This window comes from Eubalaena glacialis, chromosome 5, assembly GCF_028564815.1.
Source record: "Eubalaena glacialis isolate mEubGla1 chromosome 5, mEubGla1.1.hap2.+ XY, whole genome shotgun sequence".
NCBI classification, from domain to species: Eukaryota; Metazoa; Chordata; class Mammalia; order Artiodactyla; family Balaenidae; genus Eubalaena; species Eubalaena glacialis.
Genome location: NC_083720.1, coordinates 3447948 through 3468375, shown reverse-complemented (window position 1 = coordinate 3468375; position 20428 = coordinate 3447948). Strand labels below are relative to the sequence as shown.

The 20428-nt window shown below is 56.9% G+C and overlaps 1 protein-coding gene across 11 annotated transcripts in view; it reads left to right on the top strand.

Moving 5' to 3' along the window:
• The first annotated feature begins 1699 nt into the window (after window positions 1-1699).
• Window positions 1700-20428, top strand: part of SH3TC1 (SH3 domain and tetratricopeptide repeats 1) — a 50659-nt gene continuing 31930 nt past the window's right edge. For 9 of the 11 annotated variants that reach the window (XR_009701070.1, XM_061191927.1, XM_061191922.1 and 6 more), the window contains exon 1: window positions 16037-16152. The gene's annotated coding sequence lies outside the window, so the exon portion shown is untranslated. Of the gene's footprint in view, window positions 1880-16036; window positions 16153-18542; window positions 18777-20428 lie in introns of those variants that run through there. The other 2 variants (XM_061191919.1, XM_061191920.1) reach the window with 2 other exon arrangements.

The window sequence follows — 20428 nt, the reverse complement described above, 5'->3', positions numbered from 1 at the left end:
ATGGGATAGCTCACCCTCCATGCAGGGACAGCAGGCCCTTGGTGAGCGGCGGGGGAAGGCTGCCCCATGTGTCCAGGCTTCCCGACTTTCCAGAACAGCCAGATATCTGTCTTAGTGTGAAATCTCTACTTTCCATGGTTGAAAACGAATCAGCGGTCTTTAAGCCCTTGGCTGATGGTTGGTGACACCCGCAGGAATGTGAGCCCTGAGGCCAGAGCTCCGGTCCCGGGACAGGCCAGACAGGGTGAGCCCAGGTGAGCCCGAGGGGTCACAGGAAGCGAGTCCAGGTTTCTGGACTAAAGGGAGAGTGTCAGGGACCACGGTGACCAGTATTATCAGGTGTCAGCCAGCGGGGCGCTGTGGGAACCAAGTCCGTGCTCTTGTAAGTAAAAGCAAAGAAAATGTCAGGCACTTCGTACCTCATTCATTCACTCGTTCATTCGTCCATCCACGTGGGTGACGGGCACTGAGCGGCCAGCTCTTATCCAGCCCCAAGGCCAGCGCAGGCCCAGCACCTCCTGCCTCCTGCCCAAGCCAGCTCTTCCCCCAGGACAGCACAAATCATCCCGGGGGGCTGAGTCAGAACCAGCAGGATGCCTGATAAAAATGCACATCTGGGGTGTGCGTGTGTGTATGTGTGTGTGTGTGCACGTGTATGTAGGGCATTGTTTTGAGCCCTTAACACTTACTAACTCTTTTATTTCTCACGAACACTGATGGGGGGGCTGAGTATCTAGCATTCTTCCATTTCATAGACAGGGCGAGGGAGGCACAGGACTCCCCTGGCGGCCCAGTGGTTAGGGCTCCACATTTCCACTGCAGGGGGCCCAGGTTCGATCCCCAGATCCCTGGTTGGGGAACTAAGATCCTGCATGCCTCATGGCTTCGCAAAAAAAAAAAAAAAAAGGGAGGCACAGAGAGGTTAAGAAAGTTGCCTCAAGTCACACAGCCAGTCCTGGAAGCAGGGGCCCCGCCCCTCGTGGTTCAGGGGTCTGTGGAGGGGCAGGGGAGGCATGCCTGTCACAGGTGACTCTGCCCACCTATGTAAATGTCTGAGGATAGACGTGTCTTTGGGACGGGGTGCTCAGGGGCCCCTTGGGAACTTGTTAAAAGTCTAGATTTCTGGGCCCTGCCCTGGAAGGTGCTGACGCGGTGGGTCTGGAGTCAAGGATCTGTAACTTTAAGGACACCGCCGGTGACTCATGAGGAGCTACTTTGGGAAATGGTCTCTCTGGACGCCCTGAGATCTGCTGTGGCCTCGCACAGGGCCCAGCACACAGCAGTTGCTCAATGGATGTTTGCTGAGCTCCCAGCTACCGAAACCGGCCCCAGCAAGAGGGGCGAACTCTTCTTGGACAGCCTAGCAGTGTCCAAGGGCCCATCCTCCTGCCTCTCTGAGGTACAGGGACCAGGGAGGTGGCACCTGTCACCTGGCGTCCCCGCATCCCCTGGCACACAGGCCGGTCTGGGAGCCAGGCTGCTTGCTCTCCTCCAGCCAGCCGGCCTCACCTGCCCGCCCAGCTCAGGAATGCTGACCCGGGATTGCTGACTTCCAATGGCCGGTAAGGAGGAGGAAGGTCGTGGAGGACACTCGGCCCCTTCCCGGCGGGGCGGGCTGACCGCGGGCACAGCCAATGACCCGGGCTGACAGCTCAGGCCGCCTGATCGCAGCCTGGAGGGCCGGTTTGCTGCAAATGTGAGCCTTCCTGCCCGGGACAGGCATCGCACGGCCGGGGACCATCCTGAGGGGCCCCGGGAGCCTCCCTCCCTCCCTTCCTTGGCAGGCTGAGTTCCAGACCACCGGGCAGGACTGCTCTAGGAGGAGCCGCCCCTACGCTGCAGCCCCCAGCCCCACGCTGAGGGTCATCTGCCAGGGCAGGTGAGGCCAGGGGAGGGTGTGCGTGTGTTCCCAAAACAGTCCTGGCCAGGGAGCGGCAGGGCAGTGCTCAGCTGGCCCTGAGCCTGAGAAAGGGGCCAAGGGCTGGTGGTGAAGCTGGACGTTGTCAGGGTGGCAGTTGTGAGGCAGGGAGGTGCCTCCCCACGGGTGGGGTTCATCGGGGGGAGCGGGGATGGCTCTTGAGGGCCCAGGAGGCAGCAGCCCCAGGGATTCTGATCTTGGCTGAGCCCCTGGCCTGCGAGTAAGTGACTCCCCCTCTGAGCCTCAGTTTGCTGTCTTCGAGATAAGAGCATCCGTGCTGGGGCTCAGGACGGTGTGCCCAGGTGGCACGGCGCCGACGGCCCTGGAGAGGAGCAGGAGCCCTGGGCTGGGGGCCAGGTCCCGGCTTCCCCTTGCCTCTAAGGCTGCCCCGCCCGCACTGGGCATCAGCACCGGGGGTCTCTGCTCCTCCTCCTTCCCCCAGCCCCCATCCCACCCCCCAGGGGCCAAAGTCCCTGCGACACTGGGGACGGCCGCTCTCTCCCTCAGCAGTGGGCCCTGGGTTTTGAATGGGGACGGGCGGAGGTGGAAGGGGTGGGGAACGGCCCTGCCCCACGGCGCTGGGGTGCACGGCAGACCTCGCATAGACTGATGGCGGGGACGGGGTGGGGTGAGGGGCAGCCCTGTGGCCCAGGCGAGAATGTGCCCCTCTGATCCTCAGGCACCGTGAGCCTGGTGACCCTCCCGCTCTCCCTCCCCCCCTCGGGGGCTGCGGGTCAGGCCCCAGGCTGAGTTTTGTTTACACAAAACAGAGCCTACAATTCTCAGGTGACCTGTGGAGGGGCCTGGCCTCACGCTGGATTTACAGAGGGGGCCCGAGGCTCGAGGGGGCGTAACTTGCCCGAGATCACCGGCAGGTCTTGGCTGGAACAGCGGCCTCCTCTGAAGGCCCGCCTCGGCTTTCGCAGTGCCCCGGGACCGCAAGGAGAGCGCAGGGAGAGCCAGGCTCGGCCCCTCTCGCCCTCCTTGTGCCGCCTAGGGCGGCTCCAAGGCTGGCCCGAGGCCACACAGCAAGTAGGTCTGGGACATGCCCTCCGGTGTCTTTGGGCTTTCATCGTTCTCTCTCCACACTTGCAGATTGTTCCACCTTACTGGGCCTCTTTAAAAAAAAAGATGTGATTTTTTAAGAACAGTTTTATTTTTTTTATTTTTATTTTATTATTTATTTATTTATTTATTTATTGGCTGCATCGGGTCTTCATTGCGGTGCGCGGGCTTCTCGTTGCAGTGGCTTCTCTCATTGTGAGCACGGGCTCTAGGCGTGTGGGCTTCAGTAGTTGTGGCACGCAGGCTCAGTAGTTGTGGCTCGTGGGCTCTAGAGTGCAGGCTCAGTAGTTGTGGTGCACGGGCTTAGTTGCTCCGCGGCATGTGGGATCTTCCTGGAGCAGGGCTCGAACCCGTATCCCCTGCATTGGCAGGCGGATTCTTAACCACTGCACCACCAGGGAAGTCCAAGAACAGTTTTAGATTTACAAAACAATTGCAAATATAGCACAGAGAGTTTTTGTAAGCCCTACCCAGTCTCCCCTATTACTAACATCTTACATCGGTTCAGTACATTTGTCACAACTAATGAACCAATATTGATTCATTATTACTAAGTGAAGCCCATACTTCATTCAGGTTTCCTTTGTTTCTACCTAATGTCCCTTTTCTGTCCCAGGACCCCAGGACCCCATCGAGGACCCCATGTGACATTTAGTAGTCACATCTCCTAGGGCTTCTGGACTGTGACAATTTCCCAGACTTTCCTTCTTCTTCTTCTTTTTTTTCTTTTATTTTTTGAAGTAGAGTTGATTTACGATGCTGTGTTAATTTCTGCTGTACAGCAAAGTGACTCAGTTATACACATATATATTCTTTTTCATATTCTTTTCCAGTATGGTTTATCACAGGATATTGAAGGTCATTCCCTGTGCTATACAGTAGGACCTTCTTGTTTATCCATTCTCTGTGTAATAGTTTGCAGCTGCTAATCCCAAACTCCCACTCCATCCCTCCCCCACCCCCCTCCCCCTTGGCAACCACAAGACTGTTCTCTATGTCTGTGAGTCTGCTTCTGTTTCATACATAAGTTCATTTGTGTCATATTTTAGATTCCATGTATCAGTGACATCATATGGTATTTGTCTTTCTCCTTCTGACTTACTTCACTCAGTATGATAATCTCTAGCTGCATCCATGTTGCTGCAAATGGCATAATTTCGTTCTTTTTTATGGCTGAGTAATATTCCGTTGTATATATGTACCACATCTTCTTTACCCATTCATCTGTCAATGGACATTTAGGTTGTTTCCATGTCCTGGCTATTGTGAATAGTGCTTCTGTGAACATAGGGGTGCATGCATCTTTTCGAATTATAGTTTTGTCTGGATGTATGCCCAGGAGTGGGATTGCTGGATCATATGGCAACTCTATTTTTAGTTTTTTGAGGAACCTCCATACGGTTTTCCATAGTGGCTGCCAGTTTACATTCCCAACCGACAGTGTAGAGGGTTCCCTTTTCTCCACACCCTCTCCAGCATTTACTGTTTGTAGACATTTTGATGATGTCTGACTGGTGTGAGGTGATACCTCATTGCGGTTTTGATTTGCATTTCTCTAATAATTAGTGATGTTGAGCATCTTTTCATGTGCCTGTTGGCCATCTGTATAGCCTTCCTTATTTTAATTCTTTTGTTTTTGAGGAGTTTTGGTTTGGTGCTTTGTAAAATGCCCCTCAATTAGGAATTTTCTGATTAGACAGGGATTATGGGTTATATTCTAATGCTAATTAGTTTTTTTTACTCAAGTTTTTCCAGCTTTGGCCACTGGGGGCTCTTTCAGCTGGCCCTGCAGCCCTCTGACACGTTCCATCCTGGTGGGATTTCATTCATTTGTTGGTTCATTCATGTCCTTCCTTACTTTTCTGCCACTACAAGCCAGGCTCATCGTGTCTCTATCCTGGCCCAGTCCTAGAATCAGCCATTTCTCCAAGAGTCCTGATTCCTTTTGTGGGAGAAAAGTCTTAGGAACCAAGATTTACCTGCACTCTGTGTGTGCTTGTTGCTACCTGGGTGTCTTTTCTTTTAGGACCTCTCAGAAATGTATATGTGTATACGAACCCATGTATAAACACACATGTATGTGTACACTCATGTGTACACATATCCATGTAAATATACATATCTATAAGTTAGGCTGTATATATGCGTATACTAGCCCGTGCATACGCACGTATCTATAAGTGTCTACTCGTGTGTACACGTATCCATATATATACACATATCTATAAGTTAGTGTGTACGTATGTGTATACTAACCCATCTATATACACATATCTGTAAGTTAGCATGTATATACATGTATACTAACCCGCGTATACACACATACCTAATAAGTGTATCTATATGTAACCTGTGTATCTCTATCAAGTGAAACACAAATTCACAGCGATGTCTCCACCTCTAAGCCGTCACCCATGGGTCACTCCAGCCTCCTCTCCTTGGTTTTCTGTAGCTCCCACTCCAACAGTGAGAAACTCTGCTGTCACCACCCACCACCCATTTACTTAATTATTCACATTCTGACTACTGGACACACGTATAGAAGCGTAAGATTTTGTAACCCAGGCCCCCGTGGGGAACAACACGACCAGCTAGATCCCAGGGCACATGTGTGAGGCCTTTTGCCTTCAATCTTCAGCCTCCACCTGTTGCCAAACTGATGTGCAGGCACCTTTCCCCTCTCTTCAGTGACGCTGTTTCGTACGTTTGTAATACTGTTCACTGCTTTGTCGTACTCTGCATCCAACCTGGGCTTCCCCTGTCCTCCTAGATTTGTTTTATTTGCATACATTAAGGTTCACTTTGTGCTATAAAGTTTAAAGTCTTTTGACAAATGCGCAGTGTCAGGTATCCACTGTCACAGGATCACACAGAGTTTTGCAACCCGAAAAAGTCTCCCAGGCTTCCCTACTCAGCCCTCTGTGGCCGCTGATTTGTTGACCCTTCCAGTTTCTTTTCACAAATGCAAGGAAATATGAAGATATTCTAACCTCCCGTTTAGAACACAAAATGTAGCGTACAAATCACTCTGCATCTTGCTTTTTTCCCACTTAATGTGGCTCAGAGATCCTCCCTTGCTGGCACACGGAGACCGGCCTCGTGCTACTATTCGGTGCGCGTCTGCAGCATGATTCATTTGACACCTGGGTTATTTCCGAGAAGTCACTGTTATAAAGAGTCCCCGCCCCCTCGGAACCCTGCTGTCTCAGAAGCAGGCAGTCATCTGCAGAGTGATGCCAGAGGTGGGCTGCCAGGCAAAGCGTGAACACTGCGGTTTTATAGGAGTTGGCTGGTAACCCAGCCTCAGACTGGCCTGGCCCCGGGCTCCCCGCAGCCCTGCTGAGAGTGTCCTGACAGATGCCGGCGGCTGTGGAGCTGGGAGGTGACAAAGGGTCTCTTGGGACCACTTTGCACTTCCAAGCATCATTTCATGCATTTCAAGGACATGGACAGTTAGGAACTGCCCATGTCAAGTCCCCACGCTTTTCTGTAGAGTCATTGGTCTCTTCCTCCAGCATTGAATATGGGGGTCAGCATCTCGGGTGCGATTTAATTAAAAACAGCTGCTGGGAGAGGGCCGGGTCCAGCCTGACTCGGAACCAAAACCCGCAGCAGATTTTGTTTGTTGAAAATGAACAGTAAAGGGACTGAGAAAAACAGCAGACAAATCCCAGCTGAAGTCCAATCTGCAAAAGTACCTGGCCAGTCCTCAAAACTGTCAAAAGTCATGAAAAACATGGAAAATCTGAGAAACCATCACAGCTCAGAGGAGCCTAAAGAGACATGATACTTAAGTGTGAGGCGGTGTCCCCCGTGGGCTCTGGGGACAGAAAAGGACACTAGGGAAAAGCCAAGGAAACCGAATGAAGTATGAGCTTCAGTTAATAGTGATGTATCAATCAATGTTGGTTCATCAGTTGTGACAAACGTACCATAACAACATGAGATGATGTTGTGGAAACAGGGCGTGAGCACGTGGGGATCTCTGCACTGTCATTGCAACTTTTCTGTAAATCTAAAACTATTTTAAATTAAAAAGTTTAGTTAAAAAAAAAGTACAAAGAAGAAGAGCCACTGAAACAAAACAAAATGAGACCAAAAAAGAGCCACTTATAAAAGTGAAGGGACCAGAGGCTGTGCTCTGCAGCTGCCTGGGCTCAGACCCCGACCACCGAGTCTGAGGGTCTGCTTGCTTGGTCCATGTGCCGCCCCAGAAACTCTCTTCAACGAGTCACGTCCACCCTCGACCACATCTAGAACCTCGGCACCATCCCATAGGACAGGACTGTGGTCCCATTTCATGGATAGAGTGATGGAGCCTGAGAGAGGTAAAATACCTTACCCAAGCCACCCTGTTAGCAAGAGGCCAATCTGGATTTAGGGTAAGTGAATGAGAGCCAGGTTAGAGCCTGCAAGTGGCTGGCTCTGATGAAGTGACCAGAAAGAAGGGGAGACTTGTAGCGGACGCACAGGGAGGGGTGTGCGGTGAGATGGTCAGTGCCCATGTGAGGCAGGGGCAAAGGAAGAGCAGTTTGTTCCCCTCTTCCGCTAACTCCTCCCAGAGCTGGGAGCAATCTGGGAGGCCTCCCAGAGGAGGTGATGATTGAGCAGGGTTTGGTAGGATGAGTAAGCGTTTGCCAGGCAGCCAAGGGAGAAAAGAAGGCGTTCTGGGCACTGGAGCAGCCTGAGCCGAGTCCTCCCCATGAGAAATGGCCAAGTGTGGTGATATGCGGACTTCTCCCTTCTTCCTGCTGCCTGACAGGGTGTGTGGGGTGGGCGATGATGGGAGACCCAGAGGCAGAGGGAGACCCAGGGCAAGAGTGAAGTACTCACCAGGGTTCACACCTGGGCAGAATCTGTGCTCTTCGCCACCTTAGCGCGTACTGTGCGGGGTCAGCATGGCATTAACAAGACTGGCATGTGAGGTGCTGGGATGGAAAATCTGACCTTTGTGAAGCCAGGAGGGCTCTGTGGGGGGAGAGAGGTGGAGGCTGTGCCCACCTGCATGGTGAGGGGAGACCCCGGGCTCACACCTGGATTGACACCAGATCGGTGGGTGCTCCAGCCAGGCCCCCCACGCCGTGGCCTGTGAAACCTGCAGCTGGGTGGCCGGGCGTGTGAAGGGCGCAGGTGTGGATGTCCACCTGCAGCGGGGCTGCTGCTCGGAGCCTGCGGTGGCCCGTGGATGAGACCTGAGTCCCTCCCACCCAGCTGCCACCCTGGAGAGCCAGGAAGAAAGCGGGGAACTGGAAATCGGGCAGGAGGAGAGGGGTGAGCGTCCTGTACGGCTTTGCCCTATCCGACGCGGTAACTCACGGGTCTGCCTTTTCTGCGAGTCTGGGACAGGCAGGTCCTGCGCACAGGGGCTCCTGTTCAGGTGCCTGTTTGTTAGTCATTCAACAAACGCTCGCAGACTTCCCCAGCAGTGCCCTTGAGGGTCCTTGAGTGTTAGCCTAGCGGCAGCCTAGAAAAAAACCCCAGTTACAACACAGATGTGCCCAGGGCCCTCAGGGCTGGGGAAGGGGTGGCTTGTCCATGTCAGTGAGGCCTCAGAAGGAGGCGATGCAGGAAGGAGACTTTGGTGACAGACAGGAGTTGAGGTCACAGCCTGGAAGAGAAGGTGACCAGGAAGAGGATGTGCAAATGCAGGGGAAGTGGGGGGGCACAGGGGATCAGGGAGCCCAAGGACCCCAACCATCGGGGGAACGGGGTGGCCTGAGTGTGACAGGTCAGTGGAAAGTGAAGGACCAGGTGCTGAGTGGCCGGTGGTGCTGTTTTCTGAGATTCGGGGGAGGGAGGGGTGGGTGGTGGGCAATGGGGGCAGTTGTCCAGTCCCACCGAGAGGAAGGCCTGGCATCGCCCTCAGGTGTGAGGTGGCACCTGGACTGTCAGTGGGGGCAGAGGGCTCTGAAGTCCCCGACCTTCACGCTCACACCTAAGAGCGAGTGTAGACAGAGCAGTGTGGCAGGTGAGGCAGAGGGTGACCACCGAGGGGCCAGTGAGATGAGGACGGGGGCGAAACCATTGGATTTAGCAACGCGGAAGGTGCTGGCGGCCTGGGCAAGGGCAGTTTTGGGGAGTGGGTGAGGTGAGGCTCAGGAGGGGGTACAGAGCTGGCTGGGGTAGAAGGCTCTGGAGGTTTCGCCGGAAGGGAGCAGAGATGAGAAGTAGCCAAATGAATGAAACGGGGGCTGAAACGGGGGCTAACCCCCCACCCCGAGCCAGCATCAACCACCTGTAGTCCTGGCACAGCAGGGAGCGACATCGGGGGGGCCTGCAGAAATTCCCCCCGAGCCCTCAGCCCTGTCCCACCTGCAGTGGTGGGTCTTGGCTGGGAGGCCTCTGGGAAGTGTGTGCTGGGGCCTGGGTTAATGTTTGCACAGCCAAGTTCAAGATCCATCCCCTGGTGCCTGGGCTGGGATAACGTCCAGAATTCCAGTGGGGTTGCCACACCCCGCTTCAGGAATGCTGGTGCTCTGGGGAGTGAGGGCCCACAGGATCGGGGTGTCCCTGGGGTCTCATTTATAAGCTGAGTGACTTCCCCAGGCTCCCAGGGAAAACGGCAGCCGTGAAGGCCACGCCATGCATCCCAGTCTGGAGCCCCCTACTCCCATCTCCTCCAGGCAGCCGTCTCCTGGTCACCCACGACTCAGGGGATGGATGGTCCAGGGCAGTGGGGCGAGCCTGTCCTATGATGGGAGGAACCTCTAAGACATGGCCACTGCCAGCTCTGTGGCCGCTTTGAACCCCATCCCTTAATTTTTTTATATATATTTATTTTTTTTTATTTATTTGGTTGCAAATAAATAGTTGCAGCTCGAGGGCTCCTTAGTTGCGGCTCACCGGCTCCTTAGTTGTGGCACGCGAACTCTTATTTGTGGCATGTGGGATCTAGTTCCCCGACCAGGGATTGAACCCAGGCCCTCTGCACGGGGAGCGTGGGGTCTTAACCACTGTACCACCAGGGGAGTCCCCACCCCGTCCCTTATTTTTTAAAGGAAGGGGCTGCTTTGAACTGGTGGGTACCACAGGGCCCCCCTAAGGATGTGACAAGGAGGACATGCCAGTCCGGGCCTTGCTCCCTTATAGGCTGTGAAAACAGCCTTTGTCCCTTCTTACCAACTTCCTCCGAGTGCCCTGTCCCATTATTTGGGGTGTTGATGAGGGAGCACCCCTCTTCTGAATGCGGAGGAGTCCCAGGCACAAATACACGCAGGGACCTGGCCAGCTCGTGGGCCGAGGAGGGGAGCCAGGGCAGCAGAGTCAGCGATTCCTGGGCAGAGGGCGACGCCTGCCCGGACAGAGCCGGACGGGCTGGGGCCACGGCCACTGCGGGTGGCGTCTCCGGTCCACAGGAACTGCTGACCGCTTCCTGCAGGCCTTCGACCCGGCCCGGGTGGCCATCAGTCATCTGGAAAGGCTGTTTGGTCCCGATATCCTTGTTTTGCAAAGAGCATTTCCTGAAATCACGGGGCCTAGAGCTCTGCTCATCTTTGATCAGGCCTGGTTTCAGCTACTGAGGCCAGAAACAACAAACACAGACCGAGGTCTGCTGAGCACACACGTGGTTCTAGCCCTTCCGGCAGGGCCAGCGGCAGCCGGGTGCCAGGCTCCAGACAAGCAGCTTCTCTCTCTGTCCCCGGCTCCGTCCTCAGACTTGGATGTGCAAAGGAAGGACCTCCCAGGCAGATTGCCCCTTAGACCCGGGTGGGGCTCAGGAATGCACTGGCCTCGGAAGGAGTGTCTTTCTGGGAGATTGCTTTAGTCGGGTCACATCTGCATCTGACAGATGTGGAGCCAGAGACCAGGAAAGGTGACAGGGCGTTGCTTGGCGTGGACCAGTGGGAGCCCTGGGTTCACCCCCTCCTGTGACCTTGGGTGAAGGGCTTTCTCTTCCCAAGTCTCAGTTTCCCCACAGCCTGAAGGACGGACTTTGCTACCTCGCAGCCCAGTCACCTGTCTTTATTGGGAACATTCTTAAGTGCTGGTTCTCGGTAACCCTCGATAATTCAGCAGTTACAGTCCTAACCAGCGGGAGGAGGGAGGAAGGGTGCAGCTCCCTGCATCGCGTCCTGAGCCGGCGTCAAGCACAGGACGGTCTTCAGCTCTCTGGTCATTACTGGTCCTCCAGGCTGCCTGGTGCTGGTGCCGGCTCCACCATTCTCTACTTAGATGCTCTCCTAATGTTACCAAATCCAAGCTTGGTCTGCTCGCTGCACGACAGGCCAATAAATCGGGACGAGGTGTTGAGGCAAGGAATAGCGACTTTATTTGGAAAGCCGGGCGTCTGAGAAGATGGCGGACTAATGTCCTAGAGTACCATCATCTTTTAAAAAATAAATTTACTTATTTATTTATTTAATTTTTGGCTGCGTTGGGTCTTCGTTGCTGCGCACGGACTTTCTCTAGTTGCGGCGAGCGGGGGCTACTCTTCGTTGTGGTGCGCGGGCTTCTCATTGCGGTGGCTTCTCTTGTTGCGGAGCACGGGCTCCAGGCGCGCAGGCTTCAGTAGTTGTGGTGCGTGGGCTCAGTAGTTGTGGCACACAGGCTCAGTCGTTGTGACTCGCGGGCTCTAGAGCGCAGCCTCAGTAGTTGGGGCTCACAGGATTAGTTGCTCCGCGGCATGTGGGAACTTCCTGGGGGCTTGAACCCACGTCCCCTGCATTGGCAGGTGGATTCTTAACCACTGCACCACCACGGAAGTCCCCTAGAGTACCAGGGAAGTCCCCTAGAGTACCATCTTATCAGGGTCTGGATGCCAGTTTCTTTTATAGAACCGAGACAGGGAGGAAGTAAAGCAAAAAGGCTTTTTTTTTTTTTTGCATGTCTTGCAAAATATCTCCTGGCTTGGCCAGCCTCGGGGAGGGGATGTGTTAATTTCTTTTCTGCAGCCATTCATAGGTGGGCAGGGTCAGAATGTCTTCCTGTGAGGTGAACAAAGGCACTTTAGTTTAACATTCAGGCAGAGGGGCAGGGTTCCCCGAGGCAGGCCATTACGTATGCTTGCAGCTAAAGGCAGCATCCTTTTAGTGATTATAGTAACAAAAGCAGCAAAAAGCAAAGATTAAAGTAAAAGAAACAGATCCAACATGGAGTCAGATTCTGTTCTTCCCTGTTTCACTAATGGTGAACCTTTCCACATCCCAATTCCAGGGTGGCAGGGGACGTTTTGTGGTGACTCCTTCCTGCATCAGTGGCAGGGTGATCCTGAGGTGCTTTTCCATGAATTCCCCATCCCGCCCCATTCTCTAGAGCAGGGCCCATACCCAGGGCCAAATCCCACCCCTGTTTTGCAAATAAGGTTTTCTTGGCACCGGGCCAGGCCCACTCATTTCCTATCACCTAAGCCTGCTTTCAGGCTGTAACCGTAGGGTTGTGGTGGAGCCCACATTATGACCTGAAATGCCAAATCTATTTATTCTCTGTCCCTTTATGGAAAGCATCTGCTGCCCCTGCTCTAGAATCACCTGTACGTCTTGCTTCCACTGTCTGGGCTGTTGCACAGACCCAGCAGGGAGTAGTCCTGTCTCCCAACCCTACACCCACCCCCTCCCCAGGGCCTCTGCATTCCTGGGATTCACCATTTATGTTTATGGCCTGTTGTAGATTAACCCTCAGGGCGAGAGGGTGACCTGCCCCCAGAATCTGCAGCCACCAGAAGTGGCTGTGGGATGCTTCAGCAAGCTGCATACCTGGAGCAGGCCAGGCTCACGTGCTCTTCTGGCTGGCCCTGTCCCCAGGTAGACCTTTACACCTTCTCTCTGCCTAGTCCCTCTTCCTCCAAGAGTCAGCCGAGGAGACTCCACCTCCAGGAAGCCTTCCTAGATTTCACCTTCCTCTTCTTCCCCTTCCTTTGGCACTGCACAGATCGTGCTACATCATCCCAGTCTGTTTCCAAGTCTGTAACTCCAACTTGTCTGAGCCCCCTTGTGGGTGGGGACTTGAAGTCAGAACTGGGGTGATGGAGCCAAGATGGGTGGTGGCAGGGGTAGCTCTGAACCCCAAAGTGCAGAGCAGTCACAAGGCGGAGTGGGGGACCCACCAAGAGGCTGGACCACGTGCCAGGGAGGCTGTCCAGGGGATCCCAGCTGGGCCTGGGGATTGGGCTAGGTCACCTTTCCTGGCCCAAGACTGTGCTGATACAGCCCTTCACAGTCCCAGAGGACTGAACATGCTCTAAGAGGATATGACAAAGTTAGAAATTGCTTTTTGTCTTTGTAGGACCACAGTTGTTGCTATTTGCTCCATGAGTTAAAAAATAAGCAGAGGATGGAAGGCAGGGCACCCCACAGCCCCTGTCCCCCAGCTCTGGATGGCAGCCCAGGGCCAGCGTCTATGGTCTAGGAATCAGGCGGGAGCCGTCCTGGGGGCTCATTGGGAACCTCCGTCCACAATGGCAGAGTCCAGGCGGGCTGAAGGTGGGAGGGGGCCACCTCAGACCCGCACGGATGGTTAAAGAGAAGCTGCAGCTGGGTTGCTGGTGGGTGGCCACAGGTTCTCCCACAGGAAGTTCCTGAGAGCTCTTCCTCTGGCTGTGTGTCTCATGCCTTAGAGTGTCGGGGGTCCACTTTGGCCCCGGGCGGCTCTGGTGTCTGCCTGGGGGCTGTGTGACCCGACCCGGGGCAGGTCCTGCCTCTCCTAAGCCCATTTGCTACTCAGTCCAGTGGGATGGTGGTAATACACTGGAATGGCTACAATCCATGGATCCAGCATCTTTTTAGCAAGTGATAATTGGAACTTATTACAACCCTGCAGGGATCAGAGCTGCTGACCTGGGAGGGCACTTAGAGATCTCTAAGCCCAAGTTGACCATTGAAAAGGGGGGAAGCGAGGCCCAGGGGGTGACAGGCTCTCTCGGGGCACCCGAAGCCTGGGTTGGGCTGGGGTTGAAACCAGCCTCTTGCATGCACGGCTATATAGGGCTGCCCTGTGGTGCAACTTCCAGGAGGGACCCCTTATTTGGAAAGGCCCTCCCCTCCTGAAAGGCTCGCATTCTTCCCTGGAAGGCTATTAGGGTGCACTTGTAGAGTTGGGGTGCACTCTGTGAAGTTGGGGTAGAATATGCAGAGTTGGGGTGCTCTGTGCAGAGCTGAAGGATGCTGGGCACAGTGGGGGAGGCTCTTGGAAACCCCCCCGGCCTTGGGCCAAGAACGCAGCTACAGAGACAAACAGGATACGGGGTCTCGGGCCGCAGCGGGGCACAATGGCCAGGAGAGGAAACGTGTCCAGAACCTTTTATGGATGTGGAGCCCGTCTGGGGCCTCTTTCAACACAGTTTCCAGAAAAACAAAGGGAGCAGAAGCGAGCAGCTCATGTTCGGCACAATGTGGGGTTCTGGAGAGCCGGCTGGAGAACTGGGGGGCCCCAGTGCACAGACAGAGGCCAGGCTTGGAGAGGTCACACCTCCCTGTGGGGGAGGGAGAGCTGCTGGTGGGAGCAGCTGCCTGGCCCCCTGGGACCCAGGGAGTGGTGTGAAATCCTCCCCCGTTACTTGGCCTGTGGTCTTGGGAGACAGTGAAAATGGCCGCCTGGAGCCCCTGGCTCCTGCCGTGTGGTCCCCGAGCATGTTGGTGGCGTGTGGGGTGCGGCCCAGCTGGGCTGGGGGTGTGGGCAGCCCGAGCTCTGGGCCTGGCCTTTCTGGGGCCCCCAGAGAGAGTGGCTTGCCTACCCTGGACCTCAGTGGCCAGAGCTGCTCCGTGAGGGGCTTGAGCCTCATGCTGGCCCTCAGTGGGGACCTTGCTGGTGTGAGGTGGACACGTGCCCACCACGTCTCCAGCTGTCCCCTCACACCTGGGCTCTGGCCCACTGGGGAGGGGAGGGAGTTTGTGACATTGGGGTGACTGCATTAATGCTGGGAGTTGTTCTGAGAAAGGACAGACAGAGTGGGAGGGGGTCATCCAGAAATATCTCGGCCCTGAGTGGTTCTCACTCTGGGTGACATTGCCCCCAGGAGACAAGTATCTAGAGATGTGAATGGTTGTCACAGCTGGGGTCGGCTTCAGTTGGTAGAGGCCAGGGATACTGCTAAAATCCCACAGTGTACATGGCAACCCCCTCCCCGGGACAAAGAGCAATCGCCCCAGATGTCAGCAGTGCCGCAGTTAGAAACCTAGCCCAGGGGCTTAAGTGTCTGTCAGACCTGGTTCTGGGCTCACCTAGCTGTCACCGGCCTTGGGCATGCCACATCATGTCCCAGGCCTCAGTTTCCCTGTCTGTAAAATGGGCACATTACCACTGAACTCAGAGATGTTCCTGGTCATGAAGCCAGGCCATGAGTGAAAGTCCAGCCTTTCTCAAGCACAGGACGGAGAAGGTGGCTCTCTGTTCTTGATTCCTGGGTCTGGGCTGGGGCCAGCAACCAGAGCCACACCCCTGCCTCCGTGAGGGCCTGAAAGCAGATGGGAGGCTAGGGCCAGGGGCCAACCCGTGTTCAGTTCCTGCTTCTTGTCTGAGACCCAGGAGACCCAGTTCTGGCTCCCCAGGCAGGGCTGAGATCCCCTGCTGTCAAACCCAGGTCGGGCCTGGAGCCCAGCGGAAAGGCAAAGAGGGAAGGAGAGCAGACGCCCAGCTGTCCCCTGTGCGCTTTCCCATTGACTGGGCCAACGGGCCGGGGCAGGGCCGGGGCAGCACCGGAGCAGAGGGAAGGAGCTGCACGTACGTGCATGCACGCGCGTGTGCACTTGTGTGTGTAAGTGTGCACATGTGTGAATGTTTGCACACGCATGTGTGCACGTGTGTGCATGTGTGTCTTGTGTGTGCACATGTATGCACGTGTGTGCACACACGTATGTGTGCACGTGTGTGCGGTAAGTGGAAGAGGAAGAGAGAGCAGAGCTGAGGTTGGCAGGGCAGCTGACTTCCCCAATCCTGGCAGCTGAGGCGGGGTGGCCTCCATGTCCGAGCCTGGGTGCCGGGCCGTGGGCAGGTGGGGCAGGGCCTGGAGCTGGTCCTGGACGGAGCTAATGATCAACCAGCCCTCGGAGGCGGTGCAGCAGCGTGAGGCCTGCCTCTCTCTGGAGGCACGGGTGCAGGGAGGAAGTGGGGCAGGAAGAAGGGGCGGTGGCGGCCACTGTGCAGTCAGCTGGGGCGGTGGAGACGGCCTGTGGGGCGAGCCAGCGAGGAGCCGGGAGCGGCCACCCGGTGCCGCGGTCCTGTGGAGCGGGGCGCAGGTACGGGGCGCTGGACGGGCGGGTGAGGGCGGGCGAGGACGGCCGAGCAGGCGTTGTCCACAGAGCTGGGTCTTGCCACGGTCGGATCTGAGCCGTCTTTCCTTTCACTTTCTTGGAGACTTTCCTGACCTTCTGGGATCGGGAGGGAGCAGGACTGGAGTCTGGGGCGGCCCGAAGGCTGTGGGCACTGGTTAGCGGACCACCGGGCAGAGCTCTGGGAGCATCCCGTGCCGGCCGGCAGCCATGGCCCCAGTGATGATGTCCGGCCTGACCAAGCACCGTCGCTCCCTTGATCTCGCTTGACCCCTGCTTCACGCAGGCAGGCAGCCAGCGCGTCCCGAAGGTCTGGCCAGGACGCGGGAACATCGCCAGCAAGCAGGGTTCCAGGTCTAGGGGGCCTCCAGTGGGCCTCCACCCTGGGTTGACGCCACCTCTGGCAGACACCACATGTGTCCCGGCCCGGGTGGCGCTGTAGCTAGCTGTGACCCGGCCACTCTGAGGTCACCACCCCTGGGCCTCCTCTCCATCAACAAGTGGGACGAGTGACTTGACCAGGGGCCCCAACCGGAAGGTTCTAGGGGAGACCCAGACCCAAGGCTTCATAGCACCAGGTCCTGCCCTGGGCGTGTGGCCCCAGCACATCACTGAGACCCTCCCCCGGCCTGCAGTGACCCCGCCACCCCCGGGAGCCCTAAGCCCTGTCTGTGGGAGTTTCCTAGAGATGACAGATGGCAAAGCCACACTGGCGGGATTTAGTGTTGCGGGTCCCTTGGGGCGTGGTCTCCCACAGGGCGGGGGGCTGGGCACGGGGGGCGGTGCTGTGGCTGAGCTTGTGGACAGAGGCATAGCCATAGAGGGTGTGCTCAGGTTCAGGGTGGGTGTCGAGGGCTGGACTCAGACCCTCCTGGGTTTAAATCCCACCAGAGCCCCCCGGCCGGGCAGAGTCAGCACAGCTGCTCGTGGAGCCTTCACGGCTCCTCTGTGAAATGGGCGCAGTGGCGCTCCTCCAGGCCGTCATGAGGACTAAGCCAGGACACTTAGCGCTGCAGGGTGGTGGCCCCTGACAATGACAAGGCTTCCTGTATCCTGTGTTGAGCAGCGTCTGATGCCTGAGGTCACTTAATCCTCCTCCCAAAACGCCAACTTTACAGCAGAGAAAATCAAGGCATGGGGGACCCAGGGCGACTACTGTCCCGGGGCTGCCGTAACAAAGGGTCACAAACTGGGGGCTTCTAACAACAGAAGTTAATTCTCTGCCAGTTCTGGAGGCTGGAAGTCTGAAGCCCAGGTGTGGGAAGGGTGCCCCCCTCCTGGGGGGGGGTCTCTGGGGGAGGGTCCTTCAGCTCTTGGCTGCTGCAGGCGTCCCTGGGCTCGTGGGGCGCATCGCCCTGGTCTCTGGCTCCCTCTTCACACAGCACCCCAAGTGTGTCTGTGTCCCTCCTCTTCTTATAAGGACCCCAGGCATGCAGGGACACCTCAGTCCTGTGTGACCTCATCTTAACCTCACCTGCAAAGACCCTGTTTCCAAATAAGGTCACCTTCTGAGGTTAGTGGCGGACATGAATTTGGGGGTGCACTGGTCACCCCAGTACAGGGGGTGACCAGACAACCCTCAAGAGGTGCTTCTTGGTGAGGTGGATGAGGTCTGCATGGCCCCCGAGGCATTTGTTCAGTACAGGTCCAGAGAAAGCTCTGGCCAGACCTCCCCAAATCATCTCCTCCCCTTGTCCAGCCCACATTTGTTAAATGCAGCTGTAACCCAGGAGCACCATCCTTTAATCCACTGACCTCCTTGTAGGTGGTGTTTTCATTCTCATTCTCTGGTGGGTAAACTGAGGCATGGGGCGGCCTCCCAGCCCACTGACCCCAGGTCTCGGTGTTCTGGTGCCAAACTCCCGTCCCCTGGGTTTGGGTGCTGGCTGGGACCCGGGGCCTGTTGCTGACCCATCGGGTGGCCCGACGGTGAGCAGAGCAAAGAGGTCAGAGGCCACAGGGGAGGAGAGCCCCTGAGTCTCCGCAGGGCCGCCCGTGGGAGCTCTGGGCGCCCGCCAGGCTGCGGGCTGGGCGGCCCCTCCTGCAGTCGGGAGCCGGCAGCCTGTTGGGCTGAACAAGGCTATTTTAGGACCCAGCAGGGAGGGACCCTCCCAGGGAGACAGAGCCCACTTCCTCATGCGGGCTGTGACTAGGAACCCCACGCTTACGACTGTCACCGGCAGCCCTGCCTGATGGGCAGGCCCCTCACCAAGCAAGTGGGAAGTCCCCTGAGCCCCGAAGCCTTCCGTTTTCTCAGGAAACTGGCCCTGAGCTGCTGGGGGCAGGCCCGTGGGGCAGGGACGCAGGCGCTGATGAGCTGGTCCTGACTCCTGGGCGGAGGCGGGGAAGGGAGTCAGACGCCCTGGGTGTGGGTTGTGCGAGATGCCTGGCTGTAGAGAGGGGGGACGAGGACCCCGGCTGGGGGTTATAGAGACCCCACAAACAGGACCTGTGCAGGACAACGGGTCCAAGTGCCCTACTGAGATGCTTCAGAAGAGCAGAGCAGCAGGGATGGCAGCCTGGCTTCCAAGCCGCGTGCTTCCCGGTCCCGGCACCCACCTGTGACCAGGCCACGGTGCCCTCGATGACAGGTATGGGGCTCGCTGTTTTCAGGGTAAAGAGAGGAAGGAAACAGACGATGGCTTGGCTGGGGGCTGAGGAGGGCCAGACAGATGGAGCGGCACCCTGAAAGATGCCAGGAGGTCTTCGTGCGTGACAAGGGTGGGGACGGCCCCCGGGGACCAGGGAACGGGGAGTACAAGGCACCAGGGCTTGAAATGACATTGGACATTTAACAAAGGTTGCTGGAGAATTCTGCAGCAATGCTGCGTTCCTGGAACCTGCCGGTCCATGCTTCTTCTTCCTCTGGCAAGGGAGCTTCCTCTGCCCTCCTCCCTCCTCCCTGGGGGCGAGGGGCTGCCTAGAAGGGTACCAGGGTGGGCGTGGACAGGGGTGTGTGCGGGGGGATGTGAGAGAGTGTTAAAGTGAGAGTATATATGTGTGTGTGTGTGTGTGCGAGTGTGTGTGTGGGGGGGGTTGAGTTGCCCACCCCTCAGAGCCCAGCCCAGTTTCTCCATCTGTAGAATGGGGTGATGTGCTTTCCCCGCCGGCTGCAGTGAACCTGGCTGAGGCACCTCATGCATGCAGGTGTTGACAAATACTTGTGTCTGAGGCCCTCTGGGAGCCTGTGGAGACTCGCCACCGCCCTGGGACAGCCTTGGGTCCGTAGTTCTGAAAATACTCCTTGCTGGGTCTGACGGAGGTCCAGCTCCCCTGATCCTGGTGAAAATTCGAGGCAGGGAAGTGAACCCAAGGCCCCCCCTCTCAGGTGCCACCTCCACTCTCTCCTCCTCTGTCCTTTCTGCACAAATACAGGAAGGAAACTTCCAAGGGATAGAACGCAGCCCTTCTCAGGCTTTACGGTGCTCTGGTGGCTCCTCTGTGCGTTCACGGGGCGCTCAGTGCCGTGCCTCCTGCAACCCTGCGCCTCGTCTGAAACAGCCCGTGCCCCGTGTCCTGTGCCTCAGCCCCCAGCCCCCAGCCCCGAGGTGACGTGACAGCTGCCACCATCCGCCTCCGCATCTCCTGCCCATTCTCTGCTGCAGGAAGCGGGTGGAGCTGGGAGACCGGCCAGGGGCTCTCGGGGTTGTCCAGGCCCAGTGGGTTCCGAGCCCCATGTTCCTCACCAGCGTCCTCTGGGTCTCTGCTGGGCTCCCTGCTCCCCAGCACCCACCGTAAGACAGGGTGTGGGTCTGGAGGAGGCCAGACCTGCTTTCCAGTTTGCAGTTTTGTCCCCAGGGAAGGGGCTCAGAGGTGTGCTCTCCCGTCTCCCCATGCGCTCTGCTCTGTGCGGAGGGAATGCTCGCCAGCCCGGTCTGGGTTTGGGGTTGAAATCTCCCAGCTCTCCATCAGAGAACAGAGAGACCCGACAAGAGGGGCTTCCCTTGCACCTGCTTCCCGGCCTTGCTCTTGCCCACCCTCCGTGTGAGTGAGCAGGGCCATTTCTGTCCCCTCTGTCCCTGAGGTGGAAACTGAGGGGGACGTGGGTGACTCCCGTCCTTGTGGATGGGGGCAGGGGGTCTGCCTCTGTGCCCAGGCTGCACACCCGCCCTCCCTGTCACCCGTGCCTGGAAGGGGCTCCGTGTCCTGCTGCATCCTCTAATTGGTGACCAAACCCCAGACCCTGGGAGCACCGTCTGTCGGGGTCGTAAAGGCCTTCGCTCCTCTCTGGCCCCAGGAAAGA